The sequence below is a fragment of the Ambystoma mexicanum genome, chromosome 1p (assembly GCF_040938575.1).
Source record: "Ambystoma mexicanum isolate Mex_15411 chromosome 1p, UKY_AmexF1_1, whole genome shotgun sequence".
NCBI lineage: Eukaryota > Metazoa > Chordata > Amphibia > Caudata > Ambystomatidae > Ambystoma > Ambystoma mexicanum.
Window position 1 is genome coordinate 730,583,323 of NC_090921.1, and position 27,248 is coordinate 730,610,570.

The following is a 27,248-nucleotide window of genomic DNA, read 5'->3' on the forward strand; positions in this document are numbered from 1 at the left end:
GCTCCCACAGAGAACTCCAGGGACTGTCTGGATCCATCAAACCGTTAAATAAATTCCAGTCACAAGGCCACCAAGTGGCAGGCCCACATGCTAAAGGGAAGCCTGGAGAGCGTGCGTCCTGAATTTTTGGCGCCATCGCCCGGACCAATCCAACTGTACGCGGAAATTCATCTACGATTCCAGAAAAAAATGGCCGCCCATGCGCTCCCCCGTCTCGGTTCCACCTGAGGTGCGACAGCCACAGTTCAGAATAGACAACTTCAGTGAACAGCACTGTATATTCAAAACATAAAATGTGTTCGAATAAAACAGAACATGGCATAGCACAGAATAAAACAACCTCTCGTAGAATAATGTAATTTAAAACACAGAATACCACACAATAGTTTATCCAAGTAAAACACGGCCTAGCATAGCAACCCGTCAACGAAAGGACTGAGAAGATGGCATGGCATAGCATCCCACAACATAGCCTAGCAAAGCACAGAGCGGCATGACCGTCTTGCACTGCGTAACATAGGCTCACACGCATAGTCTTACAGCAACTTGACTGTACCAGTAGAGCCACCCTTCTCGCCCTTCTCACATGCTTTGAAGGCTTGCGCTGTGCTGTAAGATTGAGGCCACATGTGGTATACAGCATGCCATAACTTAAGATTGGCAAGCCTTGCCCCGCCCGTCTTTACAAGTTGACAGTCATCAGCCGTGCCTTCGGGAAGCTGGCAGACAAGCATGGCGGGAAAGGTTTAGCTGCTCTGGCCCTCACCTTGTGACCCTGTTGTGTTCTGACACAGCGTCCGTTGCCAACACAATGAGTGCAGGGGATTTCGAGAGGAAAGTGGTATTTGGGTGGCGGCGTGGCGCGCCCTTCCAACCCCCTTTCCAGGCACCATTTCACTTTTCAAACGTTTAAGTGCAATAAACAGTTAAAGTAAAGTGGGCAACCACTGAATCCAATGGAACACGCACCCGATTTAAGGGCGAGCGGTACAGCTCACAATGTGAACTATAGGGCGAGTTGGTTCCCTTGCCCCGTGCATGCCGTGCTGTGCAGCGCCTATACATCACTGCTTGGCACTGCCGCTATGCTACGTTTCAGACAAGTCATGCTATCGATCTGCCCACAACCAATATATGCACCACCAGTAAGAGATGAGGTATGCAGCAGCCACAGTCTCGTTTTCAAATCCGGTTTTGTGCCCGTCAACTAGTCTACGGCCGAACCGCCGCCCCCACCAACACACACCACACCGCGACGCAAATAGCGAATGTCATATTACACCACGACGGGGTAAGCGCATACACATCGGTTAATAAACGGTGCTATTTACTTATGTTGGAATACATGACCTACATGTTACACACAGATCTCTGCAACACTCGCACTAACTTGCTGAGCTATTGCGACGCTGAACGAGCCTGGTCCTTTAAATCAGTTTCCGGATCAACCGACCCAGGGCGTGCGTGGCGACGTTGGTGCCAATGCCCTCTGTCAAGGTCTTCATTGTGTAGCTCAAGGGTCGCCTGGCGACTCGGTGTGCAGTTGGAGGTGGGGCCCGCAGGGCGCGGCCGAGTGGGCGGGCGCGGCTCAAGGACGCAGCGTACCTGGCTCGCCCACCCAACCTGGCCTCCGCCCAGACATGAACAAAGGGGGATTTATACGGAAGCAGCAAGGGCGAGGCGGTCCCGTGCGATTACATCAAGGCTTCGTGGGGTATGGACATGGAGGGGGCGCGGAGGTCCCCGCTCGATGCCACGTGAGAGGCCGGAAATGAAGGACAGGGTTCTTCTTCTGGGCAGGAGAGCGGGTTGGCGGTGTTAATTGGTCTCCTGTGCAGGGGGAGGCGTGCGTTTGATCTGCACAGCACAAATACCAACAAGATAGATCATTGGGTTAACGTGCCTGCTAAAAGAACAGTGTGGCCTGCAGATCGCGGGTTCAAATTCCAGTCAGATGGATTGGTTGGTCCAAGCACCTGCGGAAGCGACCTGTTCTCAACATAAAGGCCACATGGTCGAATCCCATTTGACACTAACTCAGCCTTTCATTCTTGAGAGGTGATAAAGCGAGCACTATCGAGGGTTAATAACGGCGATTATTGGAGTTCTAATAGAATTTGATGCTTGCACAGTGGTTACGGTCAGTATTTTTAGGTCACTGTGGAATGCGCAATATAGACGGACGATAGGATCTTGCGGTCCGCCGCATGCATGTTGCATACCGTAAAACATCACTAACCAAGTTACTCACCGTAGTGACCACCTTACTCCTAGTCCATAGTCCCCTTTCCTCCATACTTATGGGACATTCCTCTGTCCTGTGGGACGGACCGGAGCACTTTGAAAAAGCATCAACATTTTGCAAAAATGTTAGTCCTTCCTCTCTTTCTACACGGGGTACAGCACGCGGCTGTAATCCCACCCATTTTAGCTCTGCCCCGAGCATCGCCCCAGTCCTTTTCTATCACCAGGTCAGAGACCTTTAAGCAATAACAGAGGAACCTTATTAGAGGGGACGGCGGGGGGGCGTATGGAGGAAAGGGGACTATGGACTAGGAGTAAGGTGGTCACTACGGTGAGTAACCTGGTTATACTCCTACGTCCCGTCCCCTTTCCTAATTACTTATGGGAAATTCCCAAGCACTTCTTACAGGAACTACGGGTGGATGAAAAAAAACCCTTACTGAAAAAGGTTCTTCCACACAGCCTGGCCAAACTGAGCATCAGATCTGGAGCTCAGGTTAAGACAATAATGCTTACAAAAAGCCGATGGGGAGGCCCATGTAGCGCTTTTGCAATGTTCTCCCAGGAGACATATTTCTGAAAGGCAACTGCAGCTACCTTGCCCCGCACCAGGTGTGCATGAATACCTTTGGGAGGCTGCAACCCTTGGACAGTGTAAGACTCTGTAATGCAAGCCACGATCCATCCGGCGATAGCCTTAGAGGCCTGTCTACCTTGTGGATTACCGAAGGTCACCAATAGCTAAATTCAGTTCTGTCTAAATAGAACTTAAGAGCCCTTCTAACATCCAAACAATGCAGAACCCTTTCCGCGTCTGAAGCAGGGTTCGGAAAGAAGGCCGGCAGGGAAATTGACTGATTTAGATGGAAATCTGAAACCACCTTCGGCAGGAAGGAAGGATTTGTCCGTAGGACCACCTTATCCTTGTGGAAAACCAAAAAGGGATGCTCCACTGACAAAGTTTGGAGCTCACTCACACGCCTCACTTAAGTAACAGCGACCAAAAGAGACCTTCCACGAAAGGTGCTTAAGGTCCACCATGGCCATTGGTTCGAAGGTTTTATGGCACAACGCCGTAAGGACCACGTTCAGATCCCACGACGGGTGCGGTTTACGAACCGAGGAGTAAAGGCGCGACAAACCCGCAAAATGTCTCCTAATCACTGGATTAGCCAGAGAATAAGAGCATTGGTCCATTGATAGGTAGGTGGATACCGCCGAACGATAAGTCCTGCATGATAGAACGTGAATGCCCGACTCTGCTAGGTGGGATATGAAGGACAGCACAGTATCAATCGGAGCCGCCCTTGGGTCCAGCTGTTTGTCTAAGCACCAATGACAGAACCTAAGCCATTTGTTCCTATACTGAGACCTGGTCGAGGGTTTTCTGGCTGCTTGAATAATGCGCATGTTATCAGCAGACAGGTTGAGATGTTCGAAGGACCTGAACTCCGGCACCATGCCGGCAAGCTGAACGATTGTGGGGAGGGGTGCCACAGCTGCTGGTCGCCCTGGTGAAGCAGATCGGGACTCACCGGTAGCCTGATCGGTGCATACACGGACATGTGTTGAAGTTCTGAGAACCAGAACCTGGCCTGCCACCACAGGGCCATGAGCAGAAGAGAACAATTCACTGTGTTCTTTAGCTTGCAAATCGTCCCATAAATCAGAGGCAGGAGGCGGGAAAGCATAGGCTCTCATTTTGTGCCAAGGAATCTTGAGAGCATCCCCCAGAGAGGAGGCTCCCCACCTCTGGCGTGCCCCAACGCCGGAAAATCCACGAGAGGATCTCCATCTTCTGCTCCCATTCGTAGCTGACCATTGTCCGCCGACTGAGGGCGTCTGCCGTAATGTTCAGCTGGCCCGGGATGTGTACTGCTACCAGCCAGATACCATGACAAACCGCCCACTCCCAAAACTGGATGGACAGGTCCACAAGAGGGGGAGACTTGGTGGCCCCTTGCTTGTTGATGTAATACATTGACACCACATTGTCCGTGCGGATACGGACCACTTTGTTGGCAATGACCGGCCTAAACGCTTTGAACGCTAGGAAAATCGGCAGGAGCTCCAGATTTATATGAAGGAGCATGTCCTGAGGCAACGAGAGGTCCAAGACCTGAAGAAAATCCAACGTCGCACCCCACCCCAGAAGGGAGGAGTCCGTCATGACCATCACCATCGGTGTTGGGTCCTGAAAGCCTGCACCCACCGAAAGGTTGCTGAGAGACGACCACCACTCCAGGTCTGCTCTCATTGAAGCCAGAATCAATACCAACATGGAGTCCTGATCCACAGCCTGCCGCCAAGAACTCTGAAGAGCCATCTGAGTCCGCCTCATCTTGAAACGAGCGAGAGGTAAGGCCAAGACACAGGAAGCCATGAGGCCCAGAAGCCTCTGGAACCACCATGCTGACATGCCCTCCACTGCGCATAAATCTGACACATGGCCAACAGATCCACCATTCTGTCCCCGGTCAGGTAAACTCTGCAGTCCATCGTGTTCCAGCGAAAACCCAGGAAAATGAAGACCTGAGAGACCGTCATGAAAGATTTCCGCCAGTTCACCAACAGCCTGAGATGGAACAGGAGCTGGAGAGACTGCAGATTGCACGTGGCCTTCACCGGGCAAGGGCTGCTTAAGAGCCAATCGTCCAAATACGGATACACATGGATACCCTGCAGACGAAGAAAAGTTGCAATCACCGACATCATCTTCGTGAAGACACGCAGCGCCGAGCTGAGGCCAAAAGGGAACAGTCGAAACTGGAAATGCTCCTCTCCCACAGAGAAACGGAGGTATCTCCTGTGTGGATTCCAGATGAGTATATGCATATATGCATCCTGAAAGTCCACCACGCTCAGCCAATCGCCCATCTGCAAAGAGGACCAAATCGGGCCGGGTGTGATCATCTTGAATTTCTCTTGGGGTAGGAAAAGATTGAACTGCGAAAGGTCTAGGATGTTGCGCAGGCCAGCCTGGATGGGTTTGGGCACCGTAAACAGTCAGGAGTAGAAGCCCTCCCCTCGTTCTCCTAGGGTAACGGGTTGCACTGCTCCGAGGTCCAGCAATTTCTGAATCTCGGCCCTGAGGGAGGGCGACCCCGACTGCTGGAAAGGAGGGTTGAAGGGTGGGGTAGAGGTACATGGAAGCCTGCCCGAGCGACTGACAAGATCCCGAGCGACTGACAAGATCCACCGGTCTTCGGTGATGGTCTGCCACGCCTCCCAATGAGACGCAATGTGTCCTCCCACCAGGGTCTCGTGCGAGCGCGGAGAACCCTCATTTGGCATGTTTTTCGGTGGTGTTACCACCTGAGGGGAGGGAGAAAAACCGGAGTCCGTTGCTGTCTCTGGCGGGAATTCCCTGAAGCCAGAGGAGGGCCGGCTTTGTGACAGCGGTCTCAGAGTCCTAAAAGGGGGTTTAACCAGGACAGACAAGGACTTGGCAGTCTGGGTGCTGTCCTTCATTTTGGTCAGCTCCACATCGGTTGAGGAATGAAAACGCTCCTTGCCATCAAACGGCAGATCCAACACCTTGTCCTGCACCTCCTTTGAGAACGTCAATTTTCTTATTGATGAAAAGTCCAGAGTGTGTCTTCTCCCAGACTCTACAGACCTCGGCCAAAACTTCTTCGGCAAGAACAGGCTGGTACGCTCCAAAGTAGACAAGGTGAACGCCCCCAAAAGCACACCCTCCTGAGGAGTGAGTGCCTCAGGCACTGGGACATCCAAGACACACATGTCCAGTACCCGGTCATGAAAAGCTCTGATAGAGCAGGGCTGGTCTTCGCTGTCCTGATCGCCCTGCGCATCATCCGACAGGTCAGGATCCTGCTGAGCCACGCCAGGCACAACCTGGTCCACTGGGGACAATGGAGGCAAGGGCGGAAGGGTGGGGGGGGGGGCCCCGCAGGCAAAGGCGGCGCCGGAACCACCGGAGGCGCAGGTGGAACCGGTGGCACAGGAGGGCATATCTCCCTAAAGAGACCCTTGAAATACTCCCTCATGGGGTCGGTACGCACAAGTACCTGAAATTTGCTGAAAAAAGCGTCCTCCGGAGAAAGCTTTGGAGCTACCGGAGAAGGCCTCTCATGAGGGGAATAATACCAGGGATGCAGAGGGGAGGGTTTCCAAGTAGGGCCATCCCCAGAAGTGTCCACATAAATCAAGGGTGCCAAACCCGCAGGCAGCGAGATGTTGTGCGGAAGGGGCATCCGAGCATTCCAGTCGTAAACCAGGCAAAACGGATGCGCACAAAGAACCCTATGTTCACCAACATAACCAATCCCTACACCTGAGGCCGATGGCGTAGTTGTAGGGGAAGCGCCCAAAACGGCCACTGTGGTCTTGGCGGGAATGGCTGCCATTTTGTCGACACCTGAGGAGAACTGCGACGCCTGGGGAAGTGAGGCAGGGGTCCCCACCGGTGGGTTACGGGGTCTTCATCTTAGCCTTTACACAAGGAACCTCAGCCGAGCCGGTACTATGCGGCCTGGGATGTTTCTGCGACATACCAATAGCCAAACTAGCCTTCACAGGAAGGACCTCGGCACTGCCGTTAAAGGAGGAATTACGGGTATAAACCTCACTCCTTGCCCCCTCAACAGTTCTGGCATCACCGCAAGAGCGGGAACGGTGGGAAACACCCTTCACGGATAAGGCCATGTCAGGCCTCTCAGAACTGTTGGTTACCTTAGCCTCTGTACGATGGACCTCGGACCCAAGTCCGGTAGAAGCCTCTTCACGGCAGGCCTCAAACATACATTCGGTATCACCAAGCCCAGCCGAGGCCTCGGGGCACACCCCGGTACTTTTGAGGGAAGCTACAATTAAGGAGGCCTCGGAGCAAGCTCCGGTACCCCACGATTCAGTAGAACTAGGTCTGCAAGCAGCCCCCACAGGAGGGGCCTCGGATTGCACTCCGGTGTCCACAGGCCCCTTACGGAGACCCTCGGAGAAAACTCTGGTACACTTTTTAGGCCCAGAAGGCACATCAGGGCAAGCCCTGATGACAGAGCAGTCGATGCTCCTCCCGGACTGGGACGACCCTGGGAAGGAGTCCCCCAGCTGGGGTGCCCTAAAAAGAAAAGAGCTCACCAGGCGTTTCTTCTTTTCCTCAATGAACGTAAGAAAATGCAATGGGGGAGCGCGTTGGAACACCTCCTCCCACCGCTCCAATCGACTTTGAAGCGCCCGGACTGAAAGGGAATCGCAATAGAAACAGGAGTCCCAACAGTGATCGGGACCCAAACACTCTAAACAAAGAGGATGGAGACCCGCCCTTGCGAAGCGCCGCTGACACAAAGAACAATTCGGGAAGTCTAGCTTAAAAGGCATAGACAGACTACCATGCGATCGCTAGCGAGAGCCAGAGAGGAAGAGAGGAAGAAAACTTCCGCAGATGCTAAGTGCGTCCAGTCTCGAACGAGCACAGAAAAAGACTGATGGGCGATGCAGAGCTAAGATGGGTGGGGTTACGGCCGCGTGCCATATCCTGCGTAGAAAGAGAGGAAGGACTAAAATGTTTGCAAAATTTGGATGCTTTTTCAAAGTGCTCTGGTCCCGTCCCACAGGACAGAGGAATGTCCCATAAGTATGGAGGAAAGGGGACGGGACGTAGGAGTATGGGTATTCCAAAAGCACAAAAAAAGGCAGTGTCTCAGTGGAACAGACAGGATGAATAGCGCATATAAAGCCTTCTGGTTATATCATGCACATGCTTTCACAACAGTTGGAAGGGCGACTTTCCGCTCCCCGACGGGGTGCACTTCAAATACATTCCCATGCGTTTCCCATGCCTCTGCCGTGTTCATACCTTCCTGGGTACCACCACCAACATGTGCATAAACCAGGAGGGCTGCCTGCAGCCTGGGTATTCTAGTCAGCAACAACAAAACCCGATGGCTCCACTTACGTATTCACGCCCACATAGCCAGGATTGTCTAAGTGGGGCCTGAAGCTTATGCAGTTGAGCCCACTGCAGTGACATCTGTAAATGCCCAGATTTTGGGTTGGGCCCCGTCTACGCCCATGATTCACGGTTTCGTATTAGGATCTTTAAATAATAGGATGTGGGGAAACACTGCCGCACATGTGCACCATCGTCTAACCTGGAGGTGTACTGAACCTGGAGAGCTTCCCCATTCTAGCCATTGTTCCATCGATCATATAGGGCTAAATGAGGCCGACGAACCACCACACACAAACCTACCCTGTAGGGGATCTGTTGCCCCCACGGGCTTATGATAGGGACTGGGCTCTCCCGAGCAGCGTTAGCAGCTGGTCTCGGGGGAAAAACGGCACAACATCGGGCATCGTCAAACCTTCATCCGGATGGCTCGCAGGACAGGGGAGGCCAGTCACATGCCTAGGTGGGTACTATGGGGAAACGCACAGTATCACATTCAGTAGCATCTGTGCATCTCAGTAGGAGGGCTAGAGGGGGGGCTATAGTCCCGGGTCTTTTGGCTGTAGCCCCGGATAGAATCTCGGGGGCTACAACCAAAAGGCTAGCTAGCCCTGGATCTTTTCCAGACCTAGCAACAACCCTGGAGACAAGAGTAATTAACTAGCTTGCATCATTAAGCCCAGTGGACACTAGCCACCGACTGCCTCAGCCAAGGCTTGCTACGAGTCGCACTACAACTCCCATCAGCCCTGACAAACATACTCAACAGTCGTAGATTCTGTGAGTCGTAGTGCAAAACATCTGGCGAGCAGTAGCTCAGAGGCTCTAACTCAGGATGGTGGCCTGAGCATTGTTTTGGCCAAGCCTCTGACTTTCTTGGCTACACTGTGGTGTATGACAAGTGAAGACACATCCACCATGCCCAACAGACAGAACAGCACCAAGTTATAGCATCTGCCAATCTAAAATCAGTTGACATATGTATTTCATTGTTATGGCTTTCAAGAGGTGAACCTTAATTAAAAGGAGAAGAAATGAAGGCAAATCTGCAAGACTGTCTCTTGGCTTATGTTGCCGAGGGGTGCAACTTCACAAATCAGTTATATAATAAGGGTATCTGTAATACCAGAGGTCCTCCAGGCAAGTAATATAGAAATATAAACAAATGGATCCTGGGCTGTGAGGTTGGACAAATTCATAAACATTTTTTTACTTTTCAAAAAAATGGACAAATATAGTATCAAAATTTTTTCATTTATTTAAAAAAAAAACACCAGTTCACTACTCATTTGACATCGTCACAGTCATTCCACCATGTATACATAGCTACACGTGTACATCCAAGGATCACTCACAATGGTCTAGGTAAGCAATTAAATCAAACCCTAGACGAAAAACTTTTCACAATTCTTCGATTTCTCACATCCAAATAGACTACCAGTATGTGTTTATGTTTAACAGCGTAGAATAGCTTGTTAACATGGTCTACTACACGTGTTTCAGTCGGCAGGGGTGACTTCTACTGTAGCCTTGAATTAACCCAACCTTCAGGACATAGGCGTGGCGTGATTGTGGCCTCGCCCCCTCAAAACAATCCAGTGGATGATGTCTTCAAACGGACTAACTCCAACAAGTACTAGCATGTTAGGAATGTTTCAAACGATGGTCGAACTCAAGGATCAGATGCCAGTGACAAATGCATTTATGGCCGATAAGGCTGTAGAAGTCTTATGCTAGAGAGACCAAGCTGCTTGAAAATCTGCCTTGATCTTAATCAGAGTGAACCTGATATGTTTACTCAGGACCAACGATCAGAAGAACGGTTTCTGGACATTTTTAATAAAATAAGATGTTTGAAGGGGTAGCCCAATATTATCATATTAAAGGAAGGGGCCCAACCCCCACAGCCGTGAAGTGAAGCGAATTCCTATTAACGGGAGAGATGAAGGGGAGAAAGAATCAGAGCGTCTAGAGGATGAAAAAAATAATAGAACCCGCTGAACGGATGATTCCCCTTCTGACTGCAAAAAAGAAGGATGGGAAGATAAAAGTGTGCATGGATTTAAGAGACTTGAATAATATCATTGTGGTTGACAAATATCCAATGTCAATTATAAATGAAATGCTGAATTGTGCAAGTGATGCAAAATTGTTCACATCATTGCATTTATTTGCTGGATACCACCAGATACCATTAACTGAAGACGGTCAAGCCTTGACGTTGTTCATCACGCCATATGGACCATTTCGATATTGTAGGCTGCCCTTTGGATTAGCATCCTCTGCAGCGGTTTTTCCAAAGATCATGAGTCATGTACTGAAGGGCATGCCTGGCAGCTTAGTCTATCAATATGATATCCTAGTTCATTGGAACGATAAAAAACAGAACATGATGGTTATACTCAGTATTAGGTATTTGAGAAGTAAAGGATTGACAATAGAAGCAAGTAGGTTTAGAGCGAAGGAAGTGGAGTACCTTGGGCCCGTGAATAGTGAAGGATATAGGCCAAGAGAGGCCACAATGTGAGCTATTAAAGAGGCACCAAAACCGACCACTAAGGACGCTGTAGAAGGACTCGTAGGGATGGCAGAATTATACAACCAATCTATCAATAATTTTGCAGAGAGATGTCATCCGATCTGTATACTATTTAAAAAGTATGTAGAGTTTGATGGATATGATAAATGCAAAAAAGCAGATTAAGGCATCAAAGAAGGAATATGTAGAGCTGAGAATCTAGGGAATATCATGCAAAGAAGTGATACGTTGTTACAGTGAAAGGAAGCATGGAAGGATTAGGTGCTGTACTCGCAGGAAAATTATTAGCATGTGTGTGAGGTGTGCACATTAGGAAATATGTCTGGGTATGGCAATTCATAGTGCAAACTGATCACGTCAAAAGGTAGGTTAAGAGCCACACCTATATTTGCTAGATTAAGTCTCTGTTTGCAAGAATAGGACTTCAAGGTAGAATATGTTCCATAGGTGCAGAATAGACTTACAGATTTCCTGTCTAGGTTACCATTGAAGAAGGAAAACCATAACATCCATAAAGTGGAGGAACGTGATAGCAATCTTTACAGACACATTTAATGATAAACACAGTCTGTTCATTTCTGGATAGGAATGGGAAAGAATTGCTGATGGATGTTACTTTAGTGAAGGTAATGAAACTGACACAAGAAGGGTGGCCTATAGAAAAGGAGATCACGGTTGAACAGGTCCCCTTTTGGGAAGTAAGAGAACAATTAACGATAGAAAGGAGACTATTATTGAGGGGATGATAATTGGTATCTCCCACAAGTACTAGAGAAAAATTGGTCAAGGAAGCCTGCAAAGAGCATCCTGGGATCACGGGCAATATGCGCTAGGTACAGATAAAATACTACTTGTCAGGAATAGGCATGATGGTGGAGAGGAAAGTAAGGGAATGCTGGCCATGCCAAAATTCAGATAAAAGCATGGCGACACAAACAGGGATCAGTGCCTCCAACAACCTCCAGGAGGTGGAGCGTTTGGAAATAAATATATTTGGACTGTATCGCAATCTTTGCAAGAATGCTAATTTTAGAATTGTGACAATGAATTATTTTTCAAAATGTCCTGCGATTAAGCTAGTTAAATGGATCGCTGGTGAGGAGATTATACAATAAACGAGAAGTGTGCCCAATCGAAGTAATAAATGAGAATGATCGACAAATCAAATGCACCAATTTGGCTAATTACGCAAGAAAAAGAGGCATACATTAGAAATTCACCTCATACTACCACCCTCAAACAAATGCATTGGTACAACGTTTTAACAAAGGGATTGTGAGAGCAATTGAGCAGGCTAAGAGAGCAAACATGAACACAAGAGACAGCATTGAAGAAATTAATATGGAGTATCCGAGTAGCATCTGAAGGTGTTACAGGGGTTTCTTCCTTCCTCTTAATGCAAGAAAGGGAAATCAATAATGACCTGAACCCTAGTTGGTTAAAGAAATTATGGAAAAGGAAGAAAAATGAGTTTGAGGTAGGTTGCTGAAGAAGGAAAAGCGTTTACAAGAAGAATTATGATAGAAGCGTAGAAAAAGGGAAGTGAGAGTGGAATTATGTTCAGGGCGCGTGGGTCAGAGTGAGGATAGGTACTGCAGAGAAGAAAAGGGATTCCACATTTTCTGATCTTAAGAAGGTAATAAGTGCTACCGAATACAGTGAGATTGGCAGATGTTTCTCTGTGGAGCAGAATATGATGTGGCATTTAGAACGTGCCTGTACACAAGTGTTTTAAGGCGTGACAAGACAAGGAGGGGGAATCAAGGGAGGACAAAATAACGATCTTCAGATCACGTAAGTGCAGGAAAGAGGGAAGGGGAGAAGTGCCAGGGGGAGGTGAAAAGGGGAAGTGCAGTTAACTCACAAGTGCAGCCAGTGGGTGGCTCATAAGTGCAGAGAGAAGGGACTGTAGGGTTGCAGATACAAACCCTTACGTGCTAGGGAGCCTGGAGACAGTGCAAGGACAACTTGACATGCAGGAGCCTGGGTGCGAGTTCAGAGAGGGACCGCTGCGCGGAGCAGTCAGGTGCATCAGCACGGCAGAGGAAGAGAGAAAGCGGAAGCAGGGAGGCTGTTCCAGAGGGATACCCAGTCGAGGAGATAGATCTGCCCCAAACTCTCTGCTTGGAGAAGAGTCTGACCCTCGGAGAGTTGAAGGGGGATGAGCGTTGAACTCGAGAAGGAAGATGTTTTAGAAGAGAAAGTTGGGAGAGCGGTAACAGGCCCCAGAAAGCCTTTGTGATACGATCCTTGGGCTTGAGGCCAAGGACAAGTCTCCCAGTCCTGTTCTGGATAAGTTGTAAAGGTCAAAGAGTAGAGGCAGGAAGATTTAGAAAGAGGCTGTTGCAATAGCCCAGCCTAGAGAGGACCAGGGCTCTGGAGACAGTGAGCTTCTAGGGGAAAGTGAGAAAAGGAAGAATGCCTCTGAGGAGGTGCAGCTGATAGTTTAACTTCTTAGAGACATCAGAGATATGATGAGAGAAGGAGAGGGTGGAGTCGAAGATGACACCAAGGTTCTTAGCCTCACAGAAAGGAGCAGGAAGAGGGCCCATAGTGGGCGGCCAGGGAGAGGGATGGGGAGCAGGTGTCCCAAAGAGGAGGATCTCAGTCTTACTGGCATTAAGGCAGAGATCACTGGTGGCACAGCATTCCTGAAATGAGGCCAGACAGTGTGGTATGAGAGAAGAAGCAAAGGTACCTGAGGGGAGCCTGAACGAGAGCAGAGTGTCTGCATAACATTGAAAATTGGAGCAGAAAGTAGCTATGTGGTGGTTAAGAGGTGCCAGGTAGTGGTTGAAGATCCAGGGAGAAAGGTTAGACCCAAGGGGAACACCACAAGTAGAGAGAGGGATAGACGAGAGGAAAGACCCCAGTTGGTATAAAAGGAGGTCAACCAGGCCAGGGGCTGATCAGTAATACCAAGGTTGTCCTGGAGACGATTGAGCTGAATGGCATGGTTGACTGTCAAAAGCAGAGGATAGATCAAGGAGAAGGAGTACAGATGGGAGATTAGAGTCATGATTGGAGAGCAAGTCTTCACGGGTGTTCAGGAGAGAAGTTTCTGTGCTTCTGGCAGCTCTGAAGGCAGATTGGTGGTCATGGAGGCAACCAACAGTTCAGTATGTAGATGAAGCTGGGAGATGACCAGCCTTTCCAAGAGTTTGCCCAGGAAAGTAAAGTAGTGATGGTGATCAGGCGATAGATAGCCAGAGAGGAAGGATTGGCCGAGGGCTTCTTTAGAACGGGGTGCACAAGAGAGTGCTTAAGGGGGAGGGGAGGTTCCAGTGGCAAAGGAGTGATTGCAGAAATCGTCCAAAGCTGGAGCAAGGGTGTCGATGTGGTCCTTGATAGTTCTGGGTGAGCAGGGCTGAACCTGCTTTGATGAGACTTTCATAGATTGGACTTGTCTAGAAACATTGTCAGGGGTGAACAGGGGAAAGGAGGAAGAGAGAATGCCTCAGATGGGCCAGGAGTGGTATAAGAGGAGGTAGAGTAAGAGAGGGTGGACAGGATGTCCTGAGTTTTAGTAGTGAAATGAGAGGCCAAGGCCATGCAGAGGGTCTGGCAGTGAACAGGATAGAGACTGCAGCAGGATTGGCCAGATCCTTGCAGATTTTTAAAAGTTTGGCGGAGTTGTTAGATGCCTCAGAGATGCGGGCTTGGATGTAGGCTCTCTTCTTAGAGAGGACAGAGTCTGTACTGCCTTTGGAGCAGGCGACAGGCCAGTTTGTCAGGGGGTGCGCCCGAGGCCCACCACTTCCTCTCTGCTGCCCTACACTTGCGTTTAAGGGCGGCAAGGTCCGAATCGTACCAAAAGTTGCACTTGGATTTGGGTTTCAAGCAGATCCTCATGACAGGGTCAAGGGCCTCCAGAGTGTTAGAGATAGAGAGATGGAGGTTAGAGAGGGCTGTGTCAGGGTGTGAGTCAGCCAAAGGTGCAGGAGGAGGAGAAAGTAGAAGCAAAACCCTCAACTGACACACGCTTCATGAGTCGGATGACTGAGAAGGTAGGTGGCAGTGCTGGAATCGGCTTGACCTACGGGGGAAGAGAGAGGTGGGAAGAAAGGAAAAAGTGATCACTCCAAGTGAGGGGAGTGGTGAGATGGTTAGAGAAAGGGATGTCTGAGGAGATCAGAACATCCAGGGGTGCTCTGCAGAGCGAGTCAGGCCAGAGGGAAGAATAGAGTGTGCAAGAATCGCAGTGGTTGCTAAAGAGTCCGGAAGAAGGGCTGGTAGCATCCAGGTGGATGATCCAGTCTCCGAGGAGCAGAAGTTGGGAGGTAGAGGCATGGAGCAAGGAGGAGGGGTCAGCCCACAGAGAGGAAGAGGGTGACCTGGCCATGCGGCCTGTAGAGAGTGCACAGAGTGTGAGAGAGGGGACAGGACAGATGAAGAGCCTGCAGACCAGCCATTCATAGGAGGAGTAGTGCTGCATTGGAATGATACAAGCAGGGATCCACTCTGGGAAAATCAAGGCTACACCCCCACTGCGGGTGTCACCAATGATGAAGGGAGGTGTGAGAGATTAAAATACTGGTGGAGGTTTTCTTCAAGATGTTTATGCGGGAAGAACAAACTATACAGGAAAAGAGTAATGTGGAAGTTAATGTTGAAACCAATCTGGGAGAGCTGGTCTCATGTCAAAGAGATAAGAGGTGGAGTAAAAAAATGTGTCGAAACCTAGATGGAACAGAAGAAGTCCCATCAAGTTTATAGATGATCGTAGAAGATAATATTCACACACGAAGAGACCACATCACCCCAGTGCAAAAAATGTACAGCGGCTTCCGATCAACAATGTAAGCAAACAACCGTGGAGAAACAAAAAAATGACAAAAACCGAGCAATCACCAAAGGAGCCTAGAAGAAAAGAATGAACCCAGCAGGGATTCAGGAAATGCAATGCAATGTAAGCCAGCAACAGTGGAGAGCAAAAACCTCAAGAACAGTACACAATAGATCAGGGGAAGAGCTAGAAAAGGGGGTGGGTGGAGCAGGCCAGCAGGGAATGCAGCGTTTAGGAGAAGGAGAGGTGCACACGGCAGAGTAGAGAGAAAATAACCATTTACCAACCAAACACTCAGATCAAGCAACAACATCTACCTGCAATCAAAAGCATACGCAAGAAAAAAAATGGTGGGATCCTCTTTCTCTCACCTAGCAGCAAAAACTTGGAACACCCTCCTGAAAGAAATACAAAATACAAATGACTGCCTAAAATTCAGGCAATTACTCTTCAACTCAGAACCAGATAGAACCAACAAAAAAAAAACCGATTAAATCACCCCCCAAAGGCCTAGAACAGGAACCGTAGCTGGAGATGTAGGAGCATTAATCACTAACTAGCACCCAACAGAAAAGGGAGTGCTTAGAATTCACAAGGAGAGCACTGCACCCTAGGAGCTCAGGGAGGCGATGCAGGCAGAGCCCACTTACGACCAAAGAGCAACCCACGACCTTAACCATCTCAACCCGGGTGATGCAGAAGGGGTGTAGCCACCACTGTACCCCACTAAACAGCCTCACCTCTCTCATTTTTATATTTATAGTCGAATGCACATACCCGCTGTGATATGGCTACAGCAACTCTCATGTACACCACTCTGTCGGCCTCATACCCATGCTCATCACCCATAGTTAGCATTTACCTCCTTTATACAGGGTAGCCATCTTGAAATCAGCCTCATTGTGTCAAGTGACCAGACTACACCATACCAATTGTGTTATTTCAGCCACATTTTGCATTTGAGCTAGTAGGAATGGAATAGAATTGCGTTAACGTGCGTCACATCTAGTCAGAATTGTGGAGAATAGCTTGCGTCACATCGAGATAGAATTGTGAAAATTAGCCTTGCGTTACACATCTGGACAGAACTGGGAATATAACCATGCTTCTCATTGAGATATTTATGCCACTAGCCAACCCTACTAAAAAAATCTCACCTCTCTGCATAAACCTCTCAAACTCTGACTAAACACAACTATACCTCTGAAAGCACAACAAACCACATTCACTTCATTCACTTCAACAACAAAACAGACCACACATAGCCCTGCACAACAGCACATGACGGCCACAGACTGAAAAACACACCTAAGCTCAGCGAACATTGTTAACCGAACTGAAGCTGCCAACAGCACATCACAGCTCTCTTGCTCTCTCTCCCACTCTATCCTACTAACTTACCCTACCCTCTCTCCTTTCCAATCTGCCAGAGGACCACTAACATAACAAGTTCTAGTTCATATGATCTTTATAGGTTCAGAGTTCTTCTTGCTGCTATATTAGTGTGCTCTTTAGGAATGTGTTCTGTATTGTTCAAAAGGCATTACAATAGTGCCACTGTTTTCTCAATAATATACTTGTTTTTGTTTGTAAGGGGAAAGGTGTGTAGCATGTTGCGATGTCAAGTAACCTTGCAATGTGGAACATGGAATGGGGAGGAGGGCGGGTGGGAGCAGAGGTGGTGGAGTGATAAGCGCAGTCTCTGTAAAATAATAATAAACCTCACCTTTAATGAAGAGCCTCCCAAGCGTGGTCATTTCAGACCACCCCCTCAATCTATTTCTGATAAACCAATGACCCGGCTGAGAATGACAAACCTACCGTGAACATGGAGAACGTTGTCCGATAGGCTGGCTACACCACAGTATCGCTGTTTAACTGGGAATTCCACCTAAAGCCATCACAACCCAGCACCTGCCCCAGATTGAAGCTGCCACTGCCATATACACGCAGGACTTTACCGCATGCACTAGCAAACGATTTGTAGTTCACGGCATATTGGGCCAAGTCAAATATACTGCACACTGTAGCAGTCGCCAATGATAGAGGGCGGGCATATCAAGTGGACCAATACGTTTGTGAATTTGCAGCTGCTCCGCAATTGATTTATCATACAGATTTGCAACAGCCAACCCACAGAACTTCGACCGACGGACAACCAGAGTTAGTGTTAGTTGGATTTCTCTGCCACTGTTGCTGCAAATGTTCTGATGGATCGTGGGAATGCATTATCAATCAGGGGTGCAAATAAAGTTGAGGAGGTAACCCACAAATATAAAGTGTGAGTGGGCAAACTTGCTTGTATGGGGCCTTCCTCCTGTTCTCCCCAGGAAGGGTTATGGAAAGTAGTAACACATTTGCAGCAAAAGGTTCAGTTTAAAGCACACTGAGCTAGGGACACCGCCCAAAAACCTGATCGGATTTAAATAAAAAATGCACATTTTCTATGGTACCCGGTAGCAAGCTAATGCTGTAGTTGTGATATGGTGAATGTTTGGCTTGGTCAGAAGCCAGTTCAAGACTGAAGCAGCCTGAAGTGTGCTTCAGTTGGAGTGTCTCTGAGGTGTCATGGAGCAGCCATAAGGGAGGTCCGTGGCAACCTGTGTGCCTTGAATTGGTGCCGTGGCATAGTGTAAAATAACGTAGCATCACTTAGACTAGCATCGGATAACTGGGCTCAACAAGGCACAAAAGCTGGAGAACTAATCTTTTGCATGGATATAAAAAAATTAATGCAACCAGCTCTGATGTTTCCAAACTAAAAACAGTTGTCCCCGTTTGTAATTAGGTGGTCATTTGGCCCAAGTATGGTTACAATAGCCACCTCAAAATCATTCTACTCCCACCCTAAGCTACAATGCATCGTCATACACAACTACAGCACCAAAACAACAGAGGTTACACAATGGAACATACACCACCCATCTACACCACTTGTTCCCAATACAGCACACTAACATCACCGAAACACCAACTCCACATTCATTAAACACCACACATACAACCAAACGAACAATCACATTAGCAACATGGTGTGTACATTGACCGCTGCTCAGGACAAATCATAAAATATCTACAGATTGCATACCCCAGAGAACCCTATCTTTTCACATCTGCACATACCAACATTTCGGCAAAGTAGCCTTCACCTGCTCCCCCTACTTCTACATTAGTTCCCCACCCCACCTGTAATAGGCTACAAAATTAACTGCAGGTCATTTAAAGGTGCTAAACATGGAGCCCTGGGTGCGGTTTCCCATGTTTGTCCTGTTAACAGCTCGAAAGCAGACTAGGTCCCTTTAGCAAGAGCCTGCAATTTTGTAGGACCGGGTGGTCTAAAGCCCAAAGGTGTTGAGCAGCTGCTAGTAATAAAGCAATGTAACACATGCTTCAATTTGAGTCCCATACCTTCTTTAACCAGTGGAGAATTATATAGAGGCAAGCTCCAGGCCACAACACCACAGCCAGGATCAAACCTTACAAATACCAACATCTAACGTTTGTGTACCTGCCATTCCAACTGCCTGGGCAACAGTCTTCAAGTTAACACAAGTTATCAATAGCGCAAGACCAGGGAAAGCCAAATTAAGACCATGGCCCTTTACATTGGAACCTCATTGTATGGCTTATGCCGATCAGCCTCGAAGTTCCTGACTAGGTTGGTGTGTGGATTAAATCCCATCCACCTTCTCTAGATGTGTCCCAAGATTCTTCAACTGAAGCAGTCGACACGGAGGGTTGATCCAAAAGGAAAATCGTTGAAGAGACACAGTCTGAGGAAGCAGTGTTTGTTGTATACTGAGCACAGTCAAGGAGGCTGCATGCAGGCACCACTAGAATTCAGTCAGTCTTTAAAGACACAGTCTTTATTTCCAGATAGCCAAGTCAAGTCTTAGAATGCCTTGGTTTATAGTGGGAATATTTTAAACCTTTCCAACAGAATTATCAAGGTTTTGTATTTTCCCATTAATGAGTTTCAGCACTCTTTCCTCAGTAATGGATACAGAGACGAATTAGATGATGTCATCACTCCTTTCCCCGAGTTAACCTCTCCCCATGTGGCCAGGTGACGGCAGCCGCTACCTGATCCGGACTCTGGTGGTGGCTAGAAGGGAGAGGTAACCTGCAGTGAGATAGGATGACATCATTGGGGAAAGTCACATTCCCTCATTCCTTTCTAGGGAGGTTTTCTCTGTTTGCAAGACTTTAATGGCGTAGTATCCTGCTCCTCCCCAACTCCAGAGTAGATCTACTTTAGTTTCCTCCCAAAATCCCATTAGGGACCAGATACGGACTACTGAAGCGAGGAGAGGTCGGGGGTAGCGAGGTATCCACTTCGTCAATGCCATTCAAGAGGAGGAACCACAGCCACTGACACGAGAAACAATAAAAGAATAAATGATTACTAGGACCGGTTAGCCAATGCAATAGTCTAGTTGTTGGAAAAGGAATAACCAAGAACTTTAAAAGCAAGTGGGCCATAGCTAGTAATAGGAAGGAGAGGAGAGAGCCGGAGATGCAGGTCTGCCAGGGGGCCAGTAGCAAAGCCAAGCGTCACTCTAAGGGAAGGTACATTGCGGCGGACGGCAGGGAGGCGAACCAGACGTCAGGTAGGCAAGAAACAGGTGCCGGCGGTTCACCCCGAAGAAAGAGGGAATAGCAGGAACCACACACCAATGAAAGAGGCACAGTAGTAGGTCTGGGCTTAACGGGGCGCACACCGAGCCAAATCAATTAAGTAGACGGAGCAAAGTCAACCGGTAAACCCAGGGAAAGTAAAAGGGTTGCCGGCGTACAGAAGTCATTACTTAGAAACCCTAGAGAGAGAAAGTAATGGAAGCGAGCGGTACCCAGGGACTACCGAAGAAGCCAAATTGCATAAGGGGTATGCCAGATGGATTAGCAGGTTATGCCGCTTCATAGAAACAAAGCGAGAAAACAAACTGGAAGTCATTAAACAAATAAAAGCACTTATGTTGACCAAGTTGTGAATAGGTCAATTAAAATCCTAACGGAAGAAGTTAAGTTAATGTTTTGTGTAGCAAAGTCCTGGAAAGAGTATACCAGGTGAAGTCAAGTTAATGGGTTGTGTAGCAAAGTCCTAGCAGGAGAGTATACAAGGGGAAGCTAAGCGTGGATGGAAATTGTGATGAATCTCAAGGAAAGTTCATGACCTTAAGAATTGCAAACTGTAAGAGAAGAATTGTAAAAAGACACAATCATTGTAATTGTGAACTGTGAATTAGGTACACAAAGGAAACCAAAAATCCTTACGAAGAAGCATACCTTAAGGTTTGGAGGTGAAGAGAAAGCTTGGGGAAGGGAGCGATTTCCCCAAAGGAAGTGAAAATTCTGTCAGTGTAAAAACCTTGGTTGCAATTGAACTTTTATGTTGAACACTAAGAAAACGAGAGACAGTGCCCTTTCCACATTGAAGTTACTTTAAAGTGTGAGGCCCAGCGTAGGATTAAGAACACCGGACTGATTGTTTGGACAGCTTGACACTGACAGACCCATTCGTTTTGGGTTGAGGTAGAGAAATACCTCCAAGATTAGGGATACTGAGGGATTTTCCAACCCCCATTTGTTTTATTAAAAGTTTGTAGCAACAAACATGTCTCCTCTGTGTCCGTCTTATTCCTGGCTCCTCATAATACGCATTTTCTTTTCAGTTGTTCTGTTCATGTATTGTTAGAGTTTATCATTTGTTGCCCATACAAAAAAGATGAGAAATACATCCATGGTCATCCATGTCTTTCCCTGAGTTGGCTTTGGTTTGTCAATGATCATGAAAACGGGGTGATTTGTTCGTTTTAGTGTCTTATATAGTGCAGAGGTGCCTCTTTAATACTGCGTCCAATCGCTTTCAGACCCTGCAGAATCCTGCAAAGCCAAAGGTCTCAGTACAAACAGATAAAAGCAGCATCAGTTGCTGAAAAAGCCAGAGAAACATTTGACCCTTACAAGTGCTGAGAAAGATGGAGAAGCACTTGACCGTAAAAAGGGCTGAGAAGCCCGTAAAAGCGCTGGATTCTACAAGCCAGCAAAAGGCTTACCCTTAAGTGTTGTTGAAGAACCTGTGTAGCGCTTGAAAAGGAGATGATCACATTTTAAAGGCACTTAAAACACAGAATTATTGATTACACCAAGAGACACTAAGTTGAGAGTTGCTGAGAACCTCAGCCATAGAAACCCAAAAGATGTTGAGCACCTTCAGAGGTAATGTAATACAACTGGAGACCAACTGGTTTCAGAGACAATATATTGCTGTTTAGGATATGTGGCAAATCCAAAAAGATAAGTGTAGCTCTAGTGTTTATGCTCTGGCCTGGCAGCATATGGGCACACTGCTCCCATGCCAGGCAGGGCCCAATGTAGCCACACTTTGTCCCCCAAGCCACCTGAAAGAGAAAAGCATGCTATGCAACCTGCAACATGAAAGCTTTTGTACAAGTAAACAGGAGATGGGCTATGTGACTGACTAATCAAGGGAATTCATACCAGCTCCCCAAGGTGGAGCACACCACTGTGATGCTAGGGAGGTGAGCCCACTCCGCAACACCATCCCACCCCAGAGGGACGCGGCAAGTGGGACCTCACTGGGAGAGACTCCACCTTAGGGGTCAAGGACTCCTGTTCCTGTGAGGAACTCCCAAAAGCTGTACACAATGTGGCCTACATGGGATGCTCTAAATACCAGCAACATGTAAACACAAGGCTGGTACGAAGAAACTCCCAATAGATGCCATTATCTTACAGAAAAAGAACATGTCCATTTAAATCAAAATATCAAATCCACTGGAATGAGTACCTTGACTAGCGTGCACTCAAAGAGGAGAGAGGGAGAGGAGAGAGGGCAGGGAAGTCCCTGAGCTGCGTAACATCTGGAGAAGGCGTAAGCCATGAAGCCTGCGAGTTTCAAACTTGCTCACGACTGAAAAGCATGATGCCAAAGCTACAGCCAACACAAAGCTCAAGAAGCCAAAGCTCGGAATAAGGTGGGGGCAAGACCATGAATGAGGATCGTTGGTGGCGAGTTGGGACACAAACCATCGCCAATAGCACTGCAAGGAGAGAGCCACATGGTGTCTTGTTACTCATCAGAGCACCAGGACTCTGCGAGAAGACGAGAGACTGCAAGGAGGGAAATTCCAATGAAGAGAAGGCGACTGCGATCAGGGACAAGAGTAAAGGTCCCTGAAGAACATTACTTGTGAATATGTTCTCATAACAGGGAGAACAGGAATCATAGGAGCACCCGAGGAGAGAAATCGTACCGTACAAGCTACTCGTCTCAGTAGAAATCATAAGACAAAGTTAACCTTGAAACAAATTACTTAAAACACGATGATACAAGAGAAAGAAAGATTGAAAATCTGAACACTGAGAAAAAAAAAACCAGTGCATAACGATACGTTGGAAAAAGGGGAAAGAAATTTGATATTATGCAAAAGAAGAACATAACATCAAAATAGAAAGAATGCTATGAGGCAGAGTTTAGAGGAAATAGTCAATTGAACCATATTCAAAGTCAAACAGACCAAGACCAACTGAACTATAATTGCGCGAGAGGGGAAGCCTACCAGAGCAATAATACCTGCCAAAGATATGCTGAGACCAACAGCAAGGAATATAGATCTTATAAAAGATCCTCAAAAAGCACTACCAAAGAAGAGGCAAAAATCAATCGTCCATTTGTGGACTCACACAGACTGATCCAAGAAATCACTAGAGACTACTTGAGGATTATTTATTAATGAAGAATCCTACAGACTGGTACTAGAAGTACTCTCTGGAGAAGGGAGTCATTCTCCAGACACAAGTCAGTTTTCATAGTGGTAGGGTCAGTTACGTTAGTTTTGGACAGCGGATATATTCCTTTTGACCAGTCACGAATGACTGACAAGCACTTCAAAAAGTAAAATGGGCAGGGACCACCTAGGGAAAGGAAGGTTTTACACTTTACTTTAATAAAATATTGTGAACCATGTCCTCAAAGTGTCAGTGCCCTTGATAGATATATATATATATATATATATATAGGCCTAGGAATCTCTTGGGGTCTGTTCCTCCTGCCTATTCCGGTATCAACAGTGCCTTGGGGAGACCCCCAGGGTGGGGAAATCGGAACAGTCCCCCCGTTTCCCTGCTCCTTTATCACCCATGCACATGCAGCACTAAGGGGTAGTTCCTTTGGGTGACCCCTTCATATAACCAAATGGCCTTTGCCAGGCCATTATTAATCCAGCCAGGTTGCTTCGCAAAGACTTTCCTAATACATTTAGGGTCTACCCCAAGCCACATTTTCCTCCTACTTAGTGTGATATACAACATAATGCTATTGCCCCTAACATTTGTATACTTCTAACTAGATACAGTTATGTAATTATTTACAATCATTTATCCATGAAGCAATGCACTATATACATATATGTTAGGATTGGCTTCTACAGCCAGCTCTGATGGTACTGAAAACCACGATTATAGCCTTTCAAAGAAGCCTCTAACAACCCAATGCCGAGTACTTTATGATTTTATTCGACCGCCCGCCCCTTGTGGCTGGCTTGTGTGCTTCCGTGTTTTCCTGATCTTTAAATTAACTGCTGCTGAACCGGCCAAACCAGCCCCCTGTGAATGGATCACTGCAACTTGGTCTGGGAAACAATGCCTCTGTGGCACCACGGGCCCGTAGCAGAGAGCTGCCAAACTGCTGCATGGGCCCGCAAAGCAACTGCTCTTTGTGGTGCCCAGTGTCTAATGGGGTGCTACTCTCACCACCGCAGCCAGGAGCTGCATCTTGAAGTTATGAGGCTATAGAGGGCCTCAGGAAAACAGGAACCACACCACACAATAACGGACACAGGGGACAGTTATCAGATGTGTCCTCCACTCATGCACTAACTGGTGCGGTGTGTGACGCCCCAATTATTCACGAACATGCCGAGGCGCATCACGGCTTCGGTCTCTTAAAGGGACATCACCACACTCCTCCTTTTTCATAAAGCTGAACAAATCACAATAACTTAACAATTCAAAACACGATCATAAAACCCAAGAACAGAGAAAACGATGTTCACATAAGACATCTACCACATGGTCTTTCAACGTGCTGGCTGACTTCTCGATTCTCTCGGAGGATACCTCCTCCATTCTTCAGACTCGGGAGGGGGGGGAATATCGGGAGCCGGCTCCCGGTCACCAGTCCCCTCTGGGTACCACACTTCATCTCCACCAGGGGATCCATGAGTATCATCGGCACCTTCAGCACCTGGGCAGTGTGGATCATCCACTTCGTGCATGGGACCCCCATGCATCCATAATCTTGAAAAATTAAGAGTTCCTGATAATAGTGGCACGACCATTGGTTACCGTGACCACAGACCCTTTGACATCCACCACCTCCAACGGCCTTGATTTGTATGTGAGAGATAGTTTGCCTTCAGGGTGATGGCATCTCACCAGCACAGTGTCACCCAGATCATAGTCCTGCAATTCTCTTCAGACACTTTCATCTTCGTTCCTCTCTCCTTTCTTCCAACACCTTTTCATTATCTATCACATGAGGGGCCCTTCTCTGGGTTCAGACATCTGGGACATATGCTTAACAACGCCTCTGTTGGGGGAACTCCTGTGGAACAGCGAGGTGTGGTGCGATATTCACGAAGAAATCAATAAAGGGCTTGTCTGAAACATAGTCCCTGTCCATGGACAATTTGGAATACTTTATTCAAAGTTTGTATGAAGCACTCTGTCAATATTTGCTTGTGGCCAAATGGGAGATATCTTCCGATGATTAATACCACACTCCTGCATGAAATGAATATTTCAAAACCTTTGCTTTGGAATGGCAGCCCATTGTCCAACCATACCGCCTCTGGTAGATCATGGGATGCAAAGATCTTTTCCAAACCAGTACTATATCGCTTAACGCAGTAGATGGCACAAACTATCTCTGGATACCTTGACCACTGGTCGACTACCACCAGGAAATGTGTGTCCTGGTTGGTTGATTCAGAGTCCACATGTACTATAGCCCACGGTTTGCAACTCTCTGCACAGACTAAATCTGTGGCTCCCTTTGTACTGGAGCTGAGGCTTGACACCAGGTGGAGTTCTTCACAAAGTAGTCGACCCAGTCTTCCAGCCCTGGAAACCATTCTTTCATCCGTAGGCACAACTTGATTTGGGTGGCCGCTTGGTGTCCATAGTGGGTGAACTTGATCACTCTCAGGACGAGCTTGGAGGGAATGACCATCCTCGAGCCTCTTAGTACCATACCATCTTCCGTGAATATCAGCTCACTCCTGACCCTCAGCAACTGTTCCAATACCACTTGGGCAAAATTTGTTCACTTTTCCAGACCTGCTAATGCCCATTTCCAGTCACCCTTTTTGACTGCATCATGTAAAATCCTCAAGCAATCATCACCCCCGGACGCCTCTTTCAGTTCTTCCATTGACATCGAGTTGGGCCTTGCAGCTTCAGTTATCGGACATAAAAACCTCAGTCTCTGCTGTGTTCTGCTCCAAGGTGGAACACTAGCTGGCAGGGTGCCTCAACAGGTAGTCCGTGGCATTGTCGTTGCCTGGACAATATACCAACTGTACCTCGTACTCCAATAATGCCAGCATCCACTTCTCAATCATTGCTGGTGGCTTTGATGAAGAACCAGCCATTATCGGAATCAGGGGCTTATGGCCAATGTTTATGGTTGGAGGTCATCCATAGGACAGGTGAAAATACCATCAACCCCACAATATCGCCAGTGCCTCCCTCAATCGCAGAGTACTGCTTTTTTGCTGCCATTAAAGCCCTACTTGAAAATTCCATTGGGCGCATACTTCAATTATCAGTTTGGGTTAGCAAAGCCCCCAGTCCAAACAGGCTCGCATCCACAATCAACTCAGAGGTCTTCTTCGGGTCGAAAAACACCATTGTGCCATGGGCAGTGAGGGCCTTCTTGATCTCTGCAAACACAGACTGCTCTAACAGTGTCCATTGTCAGGGAGTGTCCTTCATTAGGCTATGCAATGGCTCAGAGATTGTAGCAAGATCTTTAATGAAACAACCACAATAGTTCACCATCCCGAGGAAGCTCTGTACTTCTGAGACATTCTCTAAAGGCCTTGCATCTTGGACATCTTTCGCCTTGGCCAGACCAGCCAAGATGCCTCCTTCCTGGAAGATAAAACCAAAACACTCTTCATAAACTCACATGTTCCCTTTTGAAGGGTATAGTCCAAGGGGGTAGAAACGCTCCAGCATCTTCTCCAGCCTCTCCAGATGTTTCCTTTCTGACCTTGCAAACACCAGAAGGTCATCACTAATGTTCAACACTGCCAGTCAATGTGCCCCTATTTGAGTTTGAAAACACCTCAACTGCAGAGGACACCCCAATACTGAGCCTCATGTACCTGCAGAATCCTCTGTGGTTGGTGAAAGTTGTATGCAATGACTTTCCGGGTGCAAGACGAGCTGGTGGTAGCCCGCTCTGAGGTAAGGTTTGGAGAATAACACTGCCCGTTGAGTCTGCCACAATGTCATCTATGGTAGATGTTAAATGCCTCAGCCGCTTGAAGTCTTTATTTGGTAGGTGCATATCTACACAGATGCGTACATAGTCGGGTTGCTTGGGTTTCCGAGCCACCAAGATAAGGGAGACCCATGGGGTGGTACCGTTCACTGGGTCGATAATATCTAGCTTGACCAGATTGTCCACTTATCTTTCAACCCGTTTCCTCAAGTGGAAAGGAATTCCCTGATGTTTT

The 27,248-nt window shown here is 47.7% G+C and overlaps 1 protein-coding gene across 5 annotated transcripts in view; it reads right to left on the reverse strand.

The window, feature by feature from the left end:
* ZBTB7B (zinc finger and BTB domain containing 7B) overlaps positions 1-27,248 on the reverse strand; it is a 290,026-nt gene that overhangs the window by 173,840 nt on the left and 88,938 nt on the right. The window contains exon 1 of one of the 5 annotated variants that reach the window (XM_069650177.1): positions 1,355-1,479. The exons of the other annotated variants lie outside the window; for them this stretch is intronic. The gene's annotated coding sequence lies outside the window, so the exon portion shown is untranslated. Of the gene's footprint in view, positions 1-1,354; positions 1,480-27,248 lie in introns of those variants that run through there. 5 annotated transcript variants of the gene reach the window in all.